The sequence below is a fragment of the Rousettus aegyptiacus genome, unplaced genomic scaffold, assembly GCF_014176215.1.
Source record: "Rousettus aegyptiacus isolate mRouAeg1 unplaced genomic scaffold, mRouAeg1.p scaffold_m13_p_4, whole genome shotgun sequence".
NCBI lineage: Eukaryota > Metazoa > Chordata > Mammalia > Chiroptera > Pteropodidae > Rousettus > Rousettus aegyptiacus.
The window spans coordinates 147,268,408-147,289,653 of NW_023416307.1; the positions used below are offsets into that span (position 1 = coordinate 147,268,408).

At 35.5% G+C, this 21,246-nt stretch overlaps 1 long non-coding RNA gene and 1 pseudogene across 4 annotated transcripts in view; one reads left to right on the top strand and one right to left on the bottom strand.

Annotated features, from left to right (window-relative positions):
- LOC118601671 overlaps positions 1-5,315 on the bottom strand; it is a 224,105-nt gene extending 218,790 nt beyond the window's left edge. For all 4 annotated transcript variants that reach the window (XR_004950497.1, XR_004950495.1, XR_004950496.1 and 1 more), the window contains exon 1: positions 5,251-5,315. This is a non-coding gene — a long non-coding RNA (uncharacterized LOC118601671). The remainder of the gene's footprint in view (positions 1-5,250) is intronic.
- A 1,520-nt stretch (positions 5,316-6,835) lies between these two features.
- LOC118601935 lies at positions 6,836-6,953 on the top strand (annotated as a pseudogene).
- Positions 6,954-21,246: the final 14,293 nt, after the last annotated feature.

The following is a 21,246-nucleotide window of genomic DNA, read 5'->3' on the forward strand; positions in this document are numbered from 1 at the left end:
TTAATTTAAAAAAGCATATTCAGAATATATAAAGTACGCCATAAACCCAATAACAAACAAACAAAAAAACAGGAAAAGTTGAGAAAATATTATCGGACATCTCACCAAACACACAGATGGCCAAGAAGCACAGGAAATAATACTCAACATAACATTAGAAAAATGTAAATTAAAAGCAAAATGGCACTATCAGCATATCAGCACATACCTATTAAAATGGCTGAAATCTAAAACAATTGGCAATACCAATCAGCTTATTAATAGCAAGCATCACACTCAGAAGTGAAATATTGAAAACTTTCTACCAGAGACTAGGAACAAGGTAATCAAATTCTAAGCATGTTTTTAAATTTAAATGGAAATGCTAAAGGTTGAGTATATCCAATTCAACATTAAAGATGAATAAAGATATATTACGAAGCCATAATTGGAACAACATCGTATTGACATAAGGATAAAAAAAAATTGACAAACAGAACTAAAATCAGAGTCCATAAACAGTCCCAAATATATAGTCACCTGATTTATGTTAGAGATGACACTCCAGTGCAATAGGGAAGGTGGACCTTTCTATAAATGGTGCTGTGTTTCACATGAATATTCATATGAAACAAAGAATACTATTTGGACCTCTTCTCACACTATATCCACATTGAAAAGAAATTCATGTTCAAAAATACATCCATACATGAAAGGCCACATAAAAATCTTTTTAAAAATCTAAGAGATTATCCTCCTGATCTTGAGAATGGATTACTTAAACAGAAGACCAAAAACATTAACCTTCAAACATTAGACTTGAAAGGCAACCCACAATGGAAGAGAGGAAAAGAGGGAAAGAGGAAGGGAAAGATGAAGGGAGGGAAAGAGAAAGGAAGGGAGAGAGAGAACCTTGCAATATATACACACAACAAATAACTTCATATATTCAAGATAAAGAAAAAGAATCTAATACAAAAATAGACAAAGACTTAGACATTTCTCAAAATAAAATATGCAAATGATCAAGAACCATATAAAAAGCTGCTGAATTTCATTAGCCATAAAGGAAATGCAAATTAAAATCATAGATAACAACTACACACACACAGTCCTAACCAAAATGCATAATGTATGTATTGGAAGACCTGTACAAAAATGTTTATGAAAGCACTATTTGTAACAGCCCCAAACTAGTAACTACCCAAATGTCGATTAGCTATTAATAACGTGATATATTTACATAATGAATATTATTATACAACAATGAAAATGAAGGATCTACAATGCAACAATACTAACAATTCCTACAAACAAAATGTTATAAAAGAAAATACATATAAAAAAGACCCAGTGAAGCATGGTCCAACTTATAAAAGCACAAAAACGACAATACTAATCTGTGACATTAATAATCAAGAGACAGTCATGGAATACTACTTAGAAAAAACGCACGAGAGGGGTTCCTGGGGAGCTGGCAATATTCCATTTCTTGATTTGGGTGCTAGCTGGGATGAAAATGTGTTAATTTTATGAAAATCTGATAATCTGTACATTCCTGATACATACATACATTTTTTGGTATATGTGAATATATTCAAAAAGTTTTAGAATGGTAGAATTTGCTAATCCTTTTTCAGTTTCAGATTTTCTCTGCTGAATTGTGACTATATTTTCATTTTTTCAAGGATAAAACAACAGATTTTACATCTTTCATGCTAGAGATATGGGTCTTTCTTGAAAAAGGCAACATTTCCCCCATATAGATGATCTCTCACTCCACAAGCAAGCCATAAGAAATCCTGTAACTTTAATACGATTTTTTTTTTTTTTTTTTTTTAGTTTCATGGATAGTTTCTTGCCTAGGCTCTGCAAGAGCTTGCTGCCACACAGCTGTGCTAAATCAAAGAGAACGTGCCTTATCTGCTCTGTAAACACAGACAAAACCAACACAGCTGATGTCCAAGTGTCACAGAGGGTGTTGTGAACAAGAAACTTAAATCTAAAAATACGAAAAAAAGGTACTGCACATGAAATTCTTCCTATGGCTGGCTGAGGGAAAAAAAAAAAAAAAAAGAAAAAAAGGTTTTGTTTCGAACAAACTTCCAAATGAGGCCATACATATTTTGACTAGCTTATGTTAGATTCAAGAGATGGTTTTGATGAAGAGATGTTCTGGTCCTTTGCTGACTCTCAGCTGCCCTCAGGGCTTTACCTTAGTTGTCCCACCTTGACTCCCCAGGAGAATGACTATGATCACACTCACCTCTCTGCCTCCACAGTCCCAAGTCACATCTACTCCTAGTTAACACAGAGAAGACTGAGAGGCTACAGATTATAAAGCAAGATCAATGTATACAATTAGGTGCCTAAAGGCAGTGATTGAAAGCATCATTATTTGTACTTGAATGTAACAAGCTGTAAGTGAACATGGAGAATCTTGAAAATAAAACTTTGACTTTATTCTAAAAGTTTTGCTATTTCATTTTGACATTATTATTTTCTTCATACTATGTAATTGAACTTTTAATTCCATATTGGACCAAACATCATTTATGAGGGTGTGACTTACATATCCAAGTTCTTAGCCCCTTTATGAAAGTTTATAGAAAATATGTGTGATCTTAGGATTTCCTCAAATTTGGTATGCTTTGCACATGGTAATAAAATCTGCACTATGGTGTTCCCATATAATTTCTGGATTATGAAATTAATTGGGATTTCTTCTGTTATTCAATCCATAACCCATTTTTTAATTAATATCCTATGAACGATTGGGGAAAAAAACAGATTTTGTTAGTAGGCAGCAAAATTTTAAGTTTGCATTATATGCATATTTATATCTTGTAAAAAATTATATAAACCTAATTGATTTTTATGTCTTTCTATGATAGAGACTTGTACTAGTGTCCAAAATTATAATGGTGGTTTTGTTCATTTATCATTTTAATACCGATGACTTTTATTTTTTATTTTTATTTTTTATTTTTATTTTTATTTTTATTGGTTGATATATTACTTTACATAGAAGGCTTAATCTTGTTAATACTGTTACTGTGGATTTGAATATTTGAACAATATATATAAAGTTACAGTTTTGCAATGAAATTCTAATTTGAGAGTTAAAAGGTAAAACCTTATTTTTAACATATTTATATCACAAATAGCCAAAGGTAATTTTACTTAATTTTTGTTCTCCCTATTTTTATAGCTATATTATTTAGTTAGCTAGCAAGTCGAGATAAGTTTTACCCAATGACACAAACTCAAAATAGAGAAAGTAAAAATTAACAACTGTGCCATCATAATGGGGGATTTCGAAATATGTTTCTTAATGAATAAAAGATAAATAAGATCAAATTTAAAAAACTTTAAGTAGACAATTGGAAGAGCAATGTTAATAAGATTGATAAAACAGACATAAAAACTAGACACTACACATTGTTTTTATACACATAATTTACAATGATTAGCCATGTTTTATACCACAAGGCAAATCTCAGTAAAAATGTATAGAATTGGAAGTGATGCATTCTATGTTCATCAAAATATTAAACTAGAAAACTATATCTTAAAAAGTTATGAGAAAAATATTTTTAATTAAAAACTTTTCTAAATAAGTAATGGCATAAATAAGTTCATATCAAAGTTAAAAAATGTTTAGAACCAAAATTCAAATACTACATATCAAAACATGTGGAATAGATATAAAGTTTACTTTAGAAAAGGTATAAAAATTAGAAATTTACTGGTATAAATAACCATATATTAAAGAAAAAGAGAATAAAAGCCATTTCAATTAATGCAAGAAAAACATTTCTGAAATTAAACATACATTCATGATTTAAAAAATTTTGAAAAATAAGAATAAAAGAAACCATATGCTATGGGCTGAATTGTCTCCCACAAAATATACATTGAAGCCCTAACCCCCAGTACCACCGGGATAGCCTTTAAAGAAGGCAGCCATCTGTAAGCCAAGGACAGAGGCCTTAGCAGAAAACAATTCTGCTGATACCTTCCTTGATCTCAGACTTCTAGCTTAGGAGAAAATAAATGTCTGTTGTTTAAGCCACCAGTCTGTAGTATTTTATTATGGTAGCCCTAGCAAACTAACATACTACACATTTCTTAAAAATAGGGCAAATATCTTATTTTATGTCAAAAGCATTTCTTCTAAGATTAGGAACAAGGCAAGGACAACTGCCATTGCCCCTTTTCCTTAGTATTTTACTCAAAGCCCTAGTCAGTGCCATAAAAGAAGAAAAGAAAGAATGAGCAATGATCAGAAGACACAAGGCTGACACTATAGCAGATGATGTGAGCTGTACATGGGAAATACTCAAATTGAAATGTTATTAGAATAAATAAGAGAATTGAGCAAGACTCTTACCTATGAAAACAATATCACATTTTATAAGTCATTAACAATTAGAAAATATAATTCTAAAACATTTACAAATACATCACAAATATAATGTACCTAAAAAAAGTACTATTAAAATTGTTTAATAGTATTTTCAGAGAAAATAAACAGCAAGATATACCTAGTTTCTGGATAATACAAGTCAATGCCATAAAGATGTCAATTCTCCAAACCGACTAACAGAGTTGATAGAATATTGATCAAAATCCCAAAGCTACCCCCCCCCACCACTCCCCAGGTACTCAATAAGCTATTGTAAAATTTATGTTGAAAAACAAAGAGCAATAACAGCTAAGACAGTGAGAAGAACAAAGAGGAAGACTTGCCCTGTTAAATAAATATCAAGACAGATTTTAAAGCTATAATAATGAACACTATATGCTAAAAGTACAAAGATGAACAAATAGAACAATCTGATAGAAAAACAACAAAAAGAATTAAGAGCTCATTCAGAAATTCTCACATCTGTGGAAGCTTCCATTATTATACTGTGGGCATTTCCAATCAATGGTGCACTGATTGATTACTTAATAATGACTCTAGGGTCATTAGTTATGTATGTTAAAAATTTTAAATGGATCTTAATCACATAATTTTGTCAAAAACACAATGCCAAGTGGCTCACATATGTAAATATGAAAGTAAAATCTGTTAAACTTGTATAGGTCTCTGGACAGAACAGGATTTAAGATAAAAAAAAAAACCAGCAAACCACAATTTAGAAAAATAATAAAATCAACCACCTTAAAATAAGGTCCCCGTACACAGGGGATAAGGAAGACCAAATAAAGAGGCCACTCCAGATTGGTAGGTGTCAAGTTTAACAAGTGAGGGTCTTTACTCACAAGGTTCTTTGGCGGCTACAGGACAGTAGAGCTCCCAAACAGCCCGCCAGAATCTTAAACCTTTATATAGAGGCCTGAACGTGGTTCAGGCACGTATTCTGTCCGGACGGTCTTAACAACTGTTCGCCCAAGGTTCCGTCATTGAAAATGGTTCCTAGCGTGAGAATGGTGGGTGGAATGTACGTTCCCAGGGCAGGAGGGGAAGGAATGAGAAGCCCCGGGTTGCTTCGCCAGGGTCCAGCTTATGAGTCAGTCAGTGCTCACATCCTCTTGATGGCCTCCTCCAACAATAATAAAAACAGCAGAATATATTTGCGAAACCAAAAATTGGTAAAGGAATATTATCATAATTACAAAAACAGAAAGAAAAAAGTCAAGACAACTCAAAAGGAAAAATGTGCAAAAGATGAACAGATGAGAAAACCCAAGTGGCAAACAAACAACTTCATTATTTCTTGAGGAAATATAAATTTAAATCACAATAAGATAATTTCACTCTAGCTCACTGGAAAACATTTTAAAGTATCATGATAGCACATTTTGGTAAGAATATGTGGAGCAACGGCAATTCTTATTTTTGTTGAAAAGCGTAAATCATAAGTGCACTTACAAAAAGCTATTGACATTTTCCTTTTGACATACATGTATCTTACAATACAATTACATTACCTGTTTTATATACTATTAAAACTCCTAAAAATATGCATTGAGAGATACGTACAAGAATGTTCAAGAAAGAAAAAAATGCAAATCACCCAAATATCTATGAAAAGCAAAATCGATTAACAAGTTGTGGCATATATGAAAATGAATGAACTGCAGTTGCATCCATCAATACAGATGAGCTTTGAAACTTATGGTGAGTAAATGCACATCATAAAAAATATATATTTAGTTTCATTCCAAGTACATAAAGCACAAAAACAAGCTGTACTTAGCTTAAGGATACAAACACAGGTGTTAAAACCTGTGTTTGAAAACAGGGAGATGATTAACACAAAATTTAAGATGTTGCTAACTTGAGAGGGAGGGAGTGGGGTAAAATTTGGGATGGTCATACAAAAAGTTTCTAAAGTATAGCAACATTCTGTTTCTTAATCTGGGCAGTGAATAGTAGATGTTCATCTTATTACTAAGTAAAAAAAATTCACCATGGTAAAAATTATGCAAACAGCTAAAGACCTAATGCCAACATTTACCAGGCATTGAGAATTTAGGAATTTAAATACACTCAACCCTTAAAGAAAAAGACAATGCAAATAAATTTTTTTCAGTGTGTAAATAAAAAAAGAAATATATCCAAAATATATTTTTAAACCATCTTAATATAAATACCAACCTATAAAAGATAGAATTTGCATAGTGATGTAGAAATCCAACCAAGTTAATTACTATTCGGTGCAAAATTATTCGTTAAAATATTAACAAACAAAACCAAATAGCACTCTAATAGCATTTTTCCCATTAATGAAAAGATAGTTAAATATTAGGTAACCTATTAATATGCCATTAAATTAATAAGTCAAATGAGAAAAAATACAGTTATATCTGTAAGTGACAAAGTCATTCAGCAAAATTGAAAGAGGTCTACAGCCATGCTACCCTGAACACGTCTGATCCCGTCTGATCTCAGAAGCTAAGCAGTGTCTGCCCTGTTAGTACTTGGATGGAAGACCACCTAGGAAGACCAGGTGCGGTAGGCGAAAAAAAAATAAATAAACAAATAAATAAAATAAAATTGAAAAAAAATAAAGAATAAAAATATTCAGGTGAGGTCATCAAGATGGGGACTTTAGTCCCCCTCTCAAGAAGACCAACTAGCACCTATCCATAGAAGAGATAACAATGCAAAAATCCCAGAACCTGGGGGTGAGACTGAAGCATCGCCCGACAACCTTAATTTAAAATATTCACCTGGCATGAGAAAAAGAGAAACAATGCAAAGTAGGGCAATGGATATTCAATAAAACATTATTATATTTATGGTTATTTTAACACATTTGCTTTTTAACTTTTAAACTGGAGTATAAGTGACTTCTACATCACTACTACAATATTAGTGCATCTAAATTTGACTATATATTTACCATTACCAGCGAGTTTACACATTCATGTTTTTATGATGCCAATCATCTTTCTTTTATTTCAGTTCAGAAATTTTCCTTTTTTGTAAAGAAATTAAAGTATAATTTGCATGGAATTTTATAACAGAATTGCATATATATACACATATATGTGTGTGAGTTTTTTTTTTTTTTGCTCCTTGTACAGTTGGTATCTATTTTTTCAACTTCCTAATCAGATCGGGAACATTTATTTTTAAGTCTTTCTAAAAGAACATATTTTAGCCTTATCGATCTGTTTTGTGTCTTTTGCTTCATTGATTTGGTCTTTTGTATGTGTTAACTTCCTCTTTTCATTTCTTTTAGGTTTGCTTTTTTTCTTTACCAAGTCTTTTCACTAATTTTCCATTTTTGATACTTTCTAGAGAATGCATTAAGCATTCTGAGCTTGATTTTGGTACATTTTCTGTTGGGTACTTCGTCAGCTTTTTTATCTGAAAAAAATACATCTTCCTTCAGCTTAACAGAAACATCCTCTCCTCCTTTTCCTCTCTTTTTTCCGCCTTCTCCTCTTACTCTTCTTCTTGCTTTAAGTTTCCATCTTTCAGTTATTGTTTTCTCCTCCTGTATATCTGTTTTCATAGATACTAGATCTTCTATATTTGTCCTCCAAGTCTTTTATTATTTGTCTCTTATGTTCAATCTTTTTGTTGTTTGGCTCTATATTTTCAGATAGTATTTCTCAAACTTGAGTTATAATTATTTCTCTCTTACGGTAAAAGTATTCATGGAACACCAAAAGCATATCCAGACCCAGCTTAGGAAGCAATTTGTATTGAGGTCAATAGTTCAGTTTTCCATTTTATCCTTTTTTTTTTCTTTTTGGTTTCTGTAATCACATATCTCTATTTTCATAGTAGCCTAATTTGATTTGTTTCATGGAGGCTGTATCTTCTCAATTTGCTCTAAAGATGTAAATTTTTTAATTCCTATTAAACAGTGACCTCACAAGTTTTTCATGATAAGGAATTTTGAAAAATAACTTTAAAAAGCAAGACTGAATACAAAATAGAGAGATAGAAGTGTGGCTTCAGGGACAAACAAAGAGAAAGTTTCCAGAACCCTCTATGTGGTTTTTGTCTTCTTTTCTCAAAGTCACATCTACAGACTTGCTCTTCTTGCTTTTCGGTATGAAAAACAAGTCTTAAGTATTATAAAATGTAGGTAAAAGGAAAAGAAGAACAAATACAACAGATAATAACCAGAAGGTAGAGATTAAGAAAAAACAAAACTAAACTATAACTTGAAATAAAATAGAAAATTAAAATAATTAAGAGAATTAAAAAGACAACTAGCATGTAAACTTTGTATCAAAAATATTTTAAAATTTTAGAAAAAAAGATAAAATGTTAACTAGGTAAAAGTATATAATATAAAATAAAATCAATAAAAGATAAAAACATAGTACCAGAATATTAGCTAAGGAAGAGAGAATTAAAAGTTAAAAAACAAAGGAAAACTTTAAATTTTAAAAATTAAAATGAAGCTATAGGTATGTCAAGGGTCCCAAATCATACTCAGGCTTAAACCTCATTGTGCACTATAACTTCATGGTGTATTATAGTACAAGGACATAGATTAAAATCAGCAAATGGAAATGTATATGGAGTAAAGTCTAAGAAAAATCAGAAATTATCTTCCATTGTTTAACATGGACGGGCTTACTTCTCCCAGCATCAATGTATGACAACACATGCAAAAGTTCTGCCAACCAGAGAAGCCTGCTAGAGTTCTGGTGTCTAGAATTTTTATTGGGGTTCAGCATACAGCACCCGCATGAGTGACTTTAGCTACTCAGTGAGTACCAGGTCCCCGGCATACAAAACCAAGCATTCGCCATCAATCACATTGTTAGTACTAGTACCACATGGCCCAAAGCCTCAGGCGTGCAAGACTGATATCAGGCAGAATATCCCAAGGGCTCAGAGCTCTTTCTCCCAGAAGCTAGCCACCTGCCAGTCCTAAAACAGACCTTCTTCCCTCAGGTCTAAGCAACCCAGGCCTGTTGAATTAACCTTCTCCTGCATAGTAAAATAGGAAAAAATACAAAAAAAAAAAAGAGGGGGGGGGAGAAGAAGAAAGACTAAAAGTCCAAGACAAGAGCTAGAAGAATTAAAAGACAAATATTTTTTTTTTAATCAACATAAATTTCAGTGACTAAATCTATTAAATCCAAGTCAAGATTCTTAAAGGAAAAAATAATACAGGGAAACAAAGGAAGGTAAAAAAAAGCGAAGGAAATTACTTGTAGGCAAGCAAACAGAAATCTCCCAGCTGAGAAGCTGGTGCTGGAGAAGAGAAAATCTGGGACTATGTCTTGCCTCCACCCAATTGCACATAGCCAGTGGTGTTCTAAGTTCTTCTAGCACCTATTATGAGAGTGCCTCACCTGGTTAGAGAGGCCATCCCATTCAGAGGCCTCAGATAGCAATTAACAGCTCAGGTCTTTGGTTTTTCTTATGCTCAGGGGCCCATCTTTCTCTAGGAAGGTTGCTGGCTCTGTCAAGTTCATAAGCTATGTAGCACATCCGTATAGGCATCTTGGAGTGAAAGTGTATGGCATGCTGCTTCCCTAATCCCTTAGTTACATCTTAGCCATTTTCACATTGGGCATCACCTGTCCTGCGAATCCAATCTCTCTCCATCCCCTTGTATCTATCTATTAGGAACACAGAGTTCCTATTTAGGACACCAAAAAACCTAATGAACATCTTGTCACTGTGAAAAGCAGATGTCTAGAAGCTTCCACGTTAACTTTCAACCATGGGGACAAATGAGACAAAGAAAGAGAGCGCCACTCTGAGAGCATGTTATGTGCCACCGCAAAGTGAAAAACGCATTTGCTGAAAGCAAACAGCTACCACTTATGAAAAGCTATCAGGGCTCCAAGTCCAATTAGAGAAAGGAAAAAAAAAAAATCAATAGTGATTCACCTCCTTGTTAGAGGAATTGATTTTCCTGATAAAGTTCGCAATATTCCTAGAGTTTGTCTAAATCATTTTCTGGCAAAATGGCACAGCTCCAACTCTCTCAAATTGTATAGTTAAATTGAGATCAGTGGTTTAGCGATGCAGGGAGTTACTAATCAATTTCATCAAAGAGGATAACACATCCTTCAGACAGAAGATAAGCAAAAAACAAAAATGAAAAAAAAAAGCAATAACAACAACAGTAAAAAAGCACAGTCATCCCACTTCCACCAAATTCAGATGTTTATATTTTTTCTTTAAAGAATCTAGGTAAGAACTACAACCTTCCAGTTTTCTTTTAGACCTTAATATAAGAACAACCATCTGGTTTCATTTTTCTGGTTCTGATAAATAAAACTGCACTCTTGAGTTTAGAGCAGTGGTCCCCAACCTTTCTGGCATCAGGAACTGGTGCTCCTGTGAGAATCTAATGCCTGATGATCTGAGGTGGAGCTGAGGCGGTGGTGCTAGCTCTGGCGAGCGGCTGAAAACACAAATAAAATTTACCTGCCGTTCTCCTGCTGTGCAGCCCACTTCCTATCAAGCCACAGACCAGTACAGGTCTACCGCCCAGGTGTTGGGGACCCTGGTTTAGAAGACCTAGGACTCTGTTTCAGCTCTCTCTCTTGCTAAACTCATGACCCTTGAGAAAATTATTTCAATTCCCTAAATTATTTCTTCATCTTTGAGGAGACTGAATTTGCTGGTATTGTGCTTGATATGTATGTGGCTATAAAACAATTATGTGTAATTCAGCAATTACATATAATAAGCAATCACATGTAGCAGTCACTGGGCTAAGTGCATCAACTCACCAAACCCTCAGAACCACCCTATGAAAAAGCTATTATTATAATTCTTTGCTGCAGACAAAAACATGGGCTTAGAGAGATTTAGGTATTTTGCCTAATCTTAACTCTTATCCAAAGCTACATGAAACAAGCTCTTGACCAGTATGTTTCTGGAAACAATTCTAGAACCAAATGAATTTGGGAAATACCACATCCTATATTCGCCTTTCGGCAATTTACATTTCACATTAACTTGTGAAATTTCTGAGAAGTCCTAAAGCAGACACTGGTTTATCCCAGCATTTCTTAAACAGTTCAGTTATAGAACTTTCTTTTTCATGTAACACCAGGCAACATCCCAAAGCACAGAGAACAGAAGGTATTTGAGCTCCAGTTCTGAACATACGGTACTAAATGTATTACTTGAAAATCGCTTAAACTTTATGAGCCTCGGTTTTCATTATTAAATTAGAGAAACAACTACCTTAGCAAAGCTGTATATAAATTAAATAAGATGCTATACAGGGAAGCTTTTTTTGTAAGTAATGAAATATTACATGAATACTAGGTGGTATTATCATTAAATATGAGAAATGGTTTCCCAACCACAGCAATGCTTGTCACTCAGCCATTTATAAAACTTAAGATGAGACCCACTCCTTTTAAAAATCTTTTTTAACCATCTCATCCACTCCAAAACACTTATTCAAACAGCAAAATAATTAAATCTGATTAAAGGCTTTATTCTCTTAAACTCATATGACATCTCTATTCAATCTCGCTGTTCTAAATGATTTTCCTAAAAACTTAATAAAACCCACAAGTATTATTTCAGATTGTTTTAAATTAAACGAATATATAAACCTAGTGTTCTTCCAACAAATCAATGTACACATTACCTCTGTATGAAAAATTGTGTTCTAGCAGTTCGGCACATCTCATTTTTATTCTTATTGCTCATTATTTGTGTTTTTTCCTACCGGTGCACTCATGTTTTATAACTTCTATACATTCTAAAACACTGCTATTTCACTACTGTGTGATACATTAAAAATTCAGCATGAGAAAAATTTCTCTGTAGATTCACAGATTTTAATGTCCAAAATACCATCAAGCATTCTGTGTGTGTGTGTGTGTGTGTGTGTGTGTGTGTGTGTGTGTGTGTGTACATCCTATGGCCCAAGGGTCAAACCCAATCCTGTCACCCTGTTTTGGTATAGCCCAAGAGTTAAGAATATTTTTTAACATTTTTAATGGTCAAAGGGAAACAAGAAATATATTATGACAAGTGAAAATTATATGAAATTTGAATTTCAGTATCCTTAAGTTTGATTGGAACACAGCCACACTATTTGTTTACATATTGTGTGCAATATGGCCACTTCCACGCTATAACAGCAGAGTTGAGTAATTTGGACAGACTGTAAAGTTTACAGAGTCTAAAATATTTACTATTTGGCCCCTTTATAAAAAAAAAAAAAAAGTTTGCCAACCTCTGCCTTATGCTCAGGTTTTTCATACAATGTGTTTTGGCTGAAAAAAAAAAAATGTAGTTATTTCACTGAGCAGACATCTGGGGACAGATGTGGGAAACAAGCTTAGTTTCTTAACTTTTCTTAATTTATAATAGTAGGATGATTTAGTAGAAATATCAAGGCTTTGGGCCTGGGTGTGAACCTTGACTCTGGTTTTCTTAGCTATCTGTCATTGAATAAGCTCTTGACCATTCTCATTCTGTTTCCTTATCTATAAAATCAGGCCGATATGGATTTAGCCATTATCTACCATAAGCAGTCTTCTAATAAATGCCAGTTTTCTCTCTCAGCATCCCAGCTGGGACCATCAGGAATGCATTACAACTGGACTGTGGCAATTCATCTTGTAGTTTAGACCACAAAACAATTGAAAAGTAAGGAGCAGACCGGCACCCAGCAGCTTATTCATAGTATTTTTTAGGTCTAGTTGACTGAAAAATAATATATTTCAGACAGAACATTTGGTTTAGCCCTTCCTTCTTAAAAACGATCACCTAGCCGCATGTGCTTTTCACTGGAAATGTGCTTACATGCTAGACCTCCACCCAGCACTTCCACCTGCCCAGCTCAGAGGAGGAACCCCGGAGAACTTTGGATCAGCTTCCCCACAAATGGGAAAGAGGTGGAAGGTCTGGCACAGCTGGAGAGTTGGCTTTCTAACTGCTTAATCAAGCCAAACGATGAGCCCCATCTCTGCTCAAACTGCTTGGTGCTGAAAACGTGGAGAACACAAACAGGCGGGCTCTTCCTGGTTACTGAGCTCAAGTGTTCTTATACCTTCTCCAGTTGTATTCTTCATGGCTGTATTCCTTCCAGGTCAAAAAACTTAAATGTGCTGAGTGCCGTGGTGCATCCATCCCCCTCTGAGGCTGGCTGATGTAGCTATCTCCAAACTTCTGTGAGCAATGTCCCTGCTCAGAAGTGCCCTTGACTGAACGTTGTGATTATGTGTCTTATTCTCCTTGCCCAGAAGCAGCCTAGAGTCAATGAATAACTGGTACAGCACAAAAGGCTTCCCACTGGCTTCAGGACAGGACAACTGCACTACTCTTTGTGCTCCAGGGCTGCTTCCCATCCCCTCTGGTGGATCAGGCTAAGGTTGGATGTCTCTTGACACCACATCCTTGCTCAACTCTTTCCTCTTTCCTATCTTTAGTCTCTCCCTTACAGATTCTTTTTTCAGAAAATCACTCCCTCATTAAGTCACAAATCCCTGTCTCAGTCTCTGCTTTTAAGAAGCTTAAACCAAGTCAATCAAAGAGCACAAGATGGTATTAGGTCTGAAAGGGGCATGTTCCTCCTGTATCAGATAAAACATGGCCTCCAGTTATCCTAACAGAGATGACAGCTCCACCAATCCAACCTAAGAGACCCAAGAGAGGGCCTTGGATCAGGGAGTGAGCCCATCTCTCCATGGAAACTGGCTGCACAGCTTGACTAATCAATGCCTCAGAGACAGTGGTTGGCCAGAACCAGTGCCCAGACCTGAAACCAGCAGAATGGGCTCCACCCCTGTCCAAGATGAAGTTTCTCAAAGAGATGTTTCTGTCAACAGTCATACATTTGATTGATTATAGGGCTAGGTGGGGAAGAGGAAAAGCAAGGGTGCCTTAAGGGAAGCAATTCAAAGATTATTCTATGAAATTATCATCTCGAATTTAATGCCCAAAGGGATGATCATGGCTTGAAAGCTGGCATAAAGGAAAACATGGCCCTTTTGCAAGATGAGGCCAAGAGGAGGGCCAGGGTAGCAGGAAATTTAAAACAGTCCTGGAAAGAGATGGAAGCTTACAGACTTTTAGCTTAACCCATGATTAGCCATGACACTATTTGGCCTGAAGTGTAGGGCTAACCTGCTGAATGAGGGAGCTCGAGAGGACAGACAGGAGTGGGCGTGCTCCTCCCCTACTTCTTTCACCAAGGGGAGAACTATGGGGAACAGTGCAGAGACCACCATGACCGGGAGGTAGATGTCACGTCATTATGTCAGTGTCACGTGCATTCAATCACCAGCCTTCTTGGGATGTCAGGAAAGGCAATGGTCACCTGATCTGCAAAGATAATTGATAAACCTGAGGGTTAGATTTTCTGCCAGATTAAATGGGTTTCGCTTCAGTGTTTACGGCTGCTCAAGCACTCAGGGAGTAGAGGAAGTTTAAAGAAGATGAAAAGGAAGCTAAGGAGATAATCTGACATAGTAAAAGGAATTATGCCTTCAAAGGCAAGTAGGAAATATATCTGTGAAATGTAGGGAGACTATATAGCAATGGAAACCGGACCAATGACAAAGGATTTAGGTGGGAGAAGGGCAAACAAGTAGATTTAAGGAGTCCTCTAGTTTCATTGACCAAAGAGGACCTGAGGAAGGACCAGTTTATCAGGAAAACTGTGGCACTTGGTATGGTGTCAGGTATAATGTTGATTACTTGTCAAATTTGTAAAAGTAATCCTAGGTAACAAATAGACTGCAAAGGGGCATGAAAGTACTTTCTGGGGAGGTGAAGATATCTTGTCTTAATTTCAGTGCTGGTTATGTAAGTTATCAACCTGTGCGGGCACTCGAAATGTGTGAATTTTATTGTAATATGATAAAATTGTGGTATAATTTTATGTAAATGATACCTCCATAAAATTATTTTTTAAGTTTATGAATATATACTGATTATATGATAATAACAGGTTATTTTACCTAAAACTTTAATCAACTAATCTAATCAACTAATCAGTTATTCACAGTACAGGTTAAATCTTGGTCTTGAGACTACAGAATTGTATGGATTTCATTGGTAGCTAATTGAATTTTAAAAGATGATTTCAAACATATCAGAGTTTACTTGAGTGAAAATGTGCCATTTTCATTTTTCGGCACTAAGCTACTTTTTCTGAAAATTTTTTTGTAAAACAAGTGTGTATATGTGAGAGGGCTGGATAAATATGTTTTGCAGTTTTTGAACAAGATGTATGAGAATCTCAAAAACTAATTTTTTATTATGGATTATCATCCCCAAGTATCCTAAATGGTTACAGACACAAGGGAATTAACTAGATCATCATTATTAGTTATCTTGTTGGGTTTTTTTTTAATTATGAGTGTTTTCAATAACTATTTTTTGTATTTCAGGCATGAATTTGTTTTGGAAAAAAAAAATTTGTTTTACCAAAGCTAAAAGAAATGGGGAAGAAGGTATAGGCATTAATAAATGGCATTATGTTTAGAACAATGGTTGTCGACACAATTTGCCATTAGCTGAATATTTTTAGGCAGAAATTTTGCCATCTTTGGCCTGCTTTAGAACCTCATATTGAGGTTACAGATTCCATGGCTTCTCTAAAAGGTGATTTTTAAAAATCAAAAGGTTTATAAATTCAAATTTTTCTATTTGAAGACTTAATATTAAAATCTTTTCATGGAAACCAACAAATCAAAAAGTTTTGGAAAATGTGTAAAATACAACTTGGAGAGATATTTTTGGCAGGTTTTCAAATTTTGTGGAATTTAATATGTTAAAGTTATTGCAGAATATAAAATTGGATTGCCCTAAAATTTATTTGATTTTTAACTTTAAATTTTTTGTTCTTAGGTGGTATTAGTCAGGGTGCTGCAGAGAAAGAGAACCAACAGTATATGTATATATATATATAGACATAATATATAATAAATAATATACATATATATTATTTTAAGAAGTTGGCTCAGACAATTGTGGAGACTGAGAAAGTCCAAAATCTTCAGGGCAGGCCAACAGGCTGGGGACTCAGTAAAGACTTGTAATTCAAGTCCAAAGTTGGTCTGCTGGAAGAATTTCCTCTTGCTCAGAAGAGTCAGTCTTTTTTTATTAGGCCTTCAACTGTTTGGGTGAGGCCTACCCACATTATAGAGGGTAATCTGCTTTAAACAAAGTCTATGGTTTAAATGTTAATCTCATATATAAAAGTACATTTACAGAAACATAGAATAATGTTTGACAAAATACTTCAGTATCATCACCCAGCAAAGTGACACATAAAATTATCTATCACAGGTGGAGAGGAGGGAAAGAAAACTTCTGAAATACACCAAAGATGAGTGGGAGCCACACATCATGAGCCCGGAGAAGATCTAGATATTAGGCAAATGCAAAAATAGAATTGAAATATGCCATAACCCACTTGTACTTGCAACTTTGGTGACACAATTTTGGTGGAACACTAGTCAATATTGTCAAGATCACAAAGAGCTTTAAGTCATATTACAAAATATTCCCAGTCAAACGCTTCTAATTTTAACATAGGCTGTATTTCTCTGACAGTGGGATAATGCTGTAGTTCTTATTTTCTGACACTTTCAAATTTGGAGGATTTTGGCATAGTTAAAGCTTAGGTAATAGTTATTCTATGTATCTCAGAAACGCTAATAAATTAAAATTCAACATTAAACAGTCTACAATAAATGTTGAGATATTTAACATTTCAACATTTCTCTGAGGCTCTGTTCATTGCTCTTCATTATTTTTATTCTCTCTTCTTCAGATTAAATGGTCTCTATTGGCCTATTTTCAAGTCTACTAATTCTTTCTTCTGCCAATTCAAATCTACTCTTAAGCCCCTCTAGTAAATCTTTTACTTCATTTATTTTACTTTTAAACTCAAGAAATTCCATTTGTTTTTTAATATGATTTTCATCTTGTTATTTATATTTCCTATTCAATGTATTATCATCATGCCTTCCTTTACTTGTTGAATCATTGTTTTCTTTAGTACTCCAGTATATTTATAATGGCTACTTTGATGGCTTTTTTTTATTATTTCTGATATCTGGTCTCTCTCACAGACAGTTTCTGTTTCTTGTACTTTTATGGTGCATTGGTCATATTTTCCTGTTTCTTTGCATTTCTCATAAAATTTTTGTTGGAAACTGGACGGGTTATACAATACATATTAACAACTCTGGGTCCTGGTACTTCTGGGGCTTATTATTGTTACTTCCTTTTTTTATTTGCTTAGTGACTGGCTGGATTATTTAGTGAAGTCTATTCCCCCATCCTGCAGTTTTAAGTCTCTGATATTGGTTCTCAGTAGAGTGCAGAATTTGGTATTCCAGTCACTCTGGAGTAAGAGTGATTTTGACAGGGTTCTCTTTGTCTCCTTCTCTGGCCAAACCCATGAACCTTGTGTACGCCAAACACAGTCCCATTCCAGGGCAATTCACTTTTGCTTTTCCATCTTCCTTTAAGACTCTTCCTCCAGATATTATCAGGGCTTACTTTCTCATTTCATTCAGGTCTCAGGTCAAATGTTATTTCCACAGTAAAATCTTCCCCGGCAAATCTATATAAAATAGCAGTCCCTCTTGGGTTGCTTCCCAGTTTTATTTTTTTCCCACAATATTTATACTGACTGGCATCATTAAATGGTTTTTTAATTGTCCATCTCATACACTAGAATGTAAGATTCACAAAGCATAAATTTTGCCTGTCATAGTCATCATTATATCAGTTCTAGAGCCTAAAACAGTTCTTGGCACATAATAGGCACTCACCCGATATTTGTTATATAAATAGATTTAAAAAAAGAATAAATAAATACTGTCTCCCCACACTGAGCATTAAAAGTGAGGGAAGTATTCTTTACGAAGAAGACTAAGAAAGAAAAATATGGATGCAGAGGCACCAAAGGCAACTTTCCCACCCTGCCTTTTTGGGCTTGCTACTCTGTGTATCTTGCAAAGTAACTCTTACTCAAAAGGCTTATCTGCCTTATTCTTGTGCTCTGCAATCTCACAAATTACAAGCTGCAAGGATGGAGAGAGGAGGAACTGGTACAGGAGGAGAAAGTAGTTTGACTGTGTTTCATTTTCATAAGCATGCTCATTTCCCAAGGGTAGCAAAGTATGTGCAAGTGAAAGTATAGAGGACCACAGCTCTTTGTTTCCCCAAAGGGCTTACATAAATCAGGTCACTCCTCTGGTTCAAATTCTTCAAAATTTCCCTGACTTGCCCAAGGAAAAAAAGACTCATATCCTTTTATTTTTTCATGTTTTATATAAGATCCTCAGGATCTTATTCAATCAGATCCTTAATAAGAACCGATAGGCACCAGCTTTCCTCCTTCAGTGGCCCTGCAGCCTGAGAACTTTCCCTTTCCGGCATGGATGGCCTAGATAAGCTTAATTCACATTTCAGACCTCAACTCAAATGTTACTTCAACCAGGTCTTTTATTGACCTTAAACTACATAGTCCCTAGTTAGGGTAAAGCTAACTGCTGTAACAAATAGATTTCAACACAAAAATAGCTCATACCTAACAGAAGTATGTGTCTCACTCATGTAGCGGTCTAAGGTAGTGTAAATCAAGGACAAAGACTGATACAGTTTCCAACTTCCTCAACATATGGCTTCCAAGATTACCATGATTATCTCCTTCCCGGTCATGTGGACAAGGGTAAGGGTATAGAGGAGCACATACGGAAAATTGTATGGGCCAAACCCCTAACTGGAACATATCACATCTTCTTACATTCTATTGTCTATATGTCAGTCATATGACCATGCCTAACTGCAAGGGAGACTGGGAAATGTAACCTAGCTGCATTTCCAGAAAGAGCAGGAGAGTTCGGATTCTGGCAAAAAGGTAGCAGATTCTGCTACAAGGCTCCCTTTTCCTCTCCTTCCATTATATGTTTCTATAGCATCTGACATTTCTCTGTCACAAACCCCAATGCATGTGTTATTTGTGAGATTTATAAAGTCCATGAAGGCAGGGACTGGGTCAGACTATTCCCCACTATATCTTTTGCAAGCCTAGAACATAGAAAATATTACACTGAACTATGTGAATTTGATGTTTTATTTTTCATAAAATGTCTAATATCAGCAATTTCGAAGAACAATCTTTAAGGCGTGCCTTTGACAAATGGATTGTTTAGCAGAACATCTCTCACAGGCTGGTGGAAATGTATTACACAGAACTCAACAGTTTGCCAGGTTGCTTCTTACCACTTGTTTTAAGCCTTGTTTGATAATTTAACTCCTGGCCAGGGAAACACTTGTAGAACAAAATGTTTTATGAGCTAAATGTGAGGTCATATAGCCTGTGGAAATTTGGGGGACGAGGGGGTACTCACACACAGAGTTCTAATTACTCTTAGAAGAAAGCTTTGTTATGAATGTTAATGAATGACAGACTTTCAGTTTATCCCAATTAAGCAAACATTTGTCCGGCATCTACTATGTGCCAGGGACTGAGTCCAGAGCCAAGGACACAAAGATGACCGCTTCCTTTGAAGAGCCTACGGACTTATAAGAGACTCATGATCAGCTTGTTTTGGAAATAGCCCTTTGGCAGTTTTCAGAAGAATGGTCAGAACAAGAGAAAGAACAACCATCTGGGAGTTGATTTTAGAGAGCAAACAAGACATGGTGTCTTACATTGTTTTCCTTCAGATCTTCTTCTTCCTTTCTATCCTTTTATGGGGACAGAAGGTCGGAGGAGAGTTGGTAACGGGAAGGGTAAAGGGGCTAGCGAAGCACAACTATTCAAAGAAAGCAATTGTCCTGCACCTGCTGATAAGGAAAGGCGCTAAGGCCCTGAAAGGGACAGGTTGTGTATATAATATCAGGAGAAGGATATGCTGTATTTAGAAGGTGCTTCAACTAAGAAGTTCTCCACTCCCTTAAAATGGAGTAATCTGCCAGTGAAATTAAGAAAAATTGGAATCTCAAGCATGAAAGAGACAGGGCTGTGCAGTCTTTTCTTGATATCCTTAATCCTTAGGCTCCATCTTTAAGCCTTATGAGTGTAGTGCTGAGGCAAGGGAAGTCCACTCCAGTGTGTGCTCATTCCATTATTTGTCTAACAGGAGCTGTCCTTTTGCTGGGTCTTTGTTGCTCTCAGGCACTAAACTAAAAATAGACTTTCTAAAGAAAGCTCCCTTTAGGTGGTCCTACCAAGACAATTTACATTATCAGCTCTGAGCTTCCAGACTAATTTAGAACACTCCTACATTTGATATACTCCAGTTTTTTGCTTTTTGTTTTTATTTTTGTTTTTCATGGGTGGCTGCCTTTTCACAACAGAACCCAGGGAAGTGGTCACCAAGCCATCACAAATCTTGAGCCAAGAATTAGGGCAGGAGGTGAAGGTGGTGCTAGCATAGTTTAGGTGCCATATAAACTCCAGTCGATTCTCTGCACAAAGCTAACAAATTCTTCTGCCCATTTTCCCCTTATGTCAAGGTTAAAAATATCTGCCCACATAATTATACTCCTCTGAGCTCTGCACTCAGCCCAGTAACTTTGTGGGGTCACAATTCCCTTTTAACATGATTGGGATAATATGTCAGCTAGAGAGAATTCTGCAGTTTGTCACTGTAGAGGCTGAATGAACACCTACATCAGAGCACAGAGATCCTGGAGGCAGACCTCAAATTGAGTGACATGTCATAGTCAGTTCATTCTGACCAGTGTCAGAGAGCCTGAGCCCAAAACCCTGGCTTAAAGGCTGCCTGCTCGGTTGTGGAACCTGATTGCCATGCTCAAGAAGTGCCTGAGCTCCTGTCATTAAATAATAAGCTGTCAGTGGTGACCCTGTCCAAGTGACC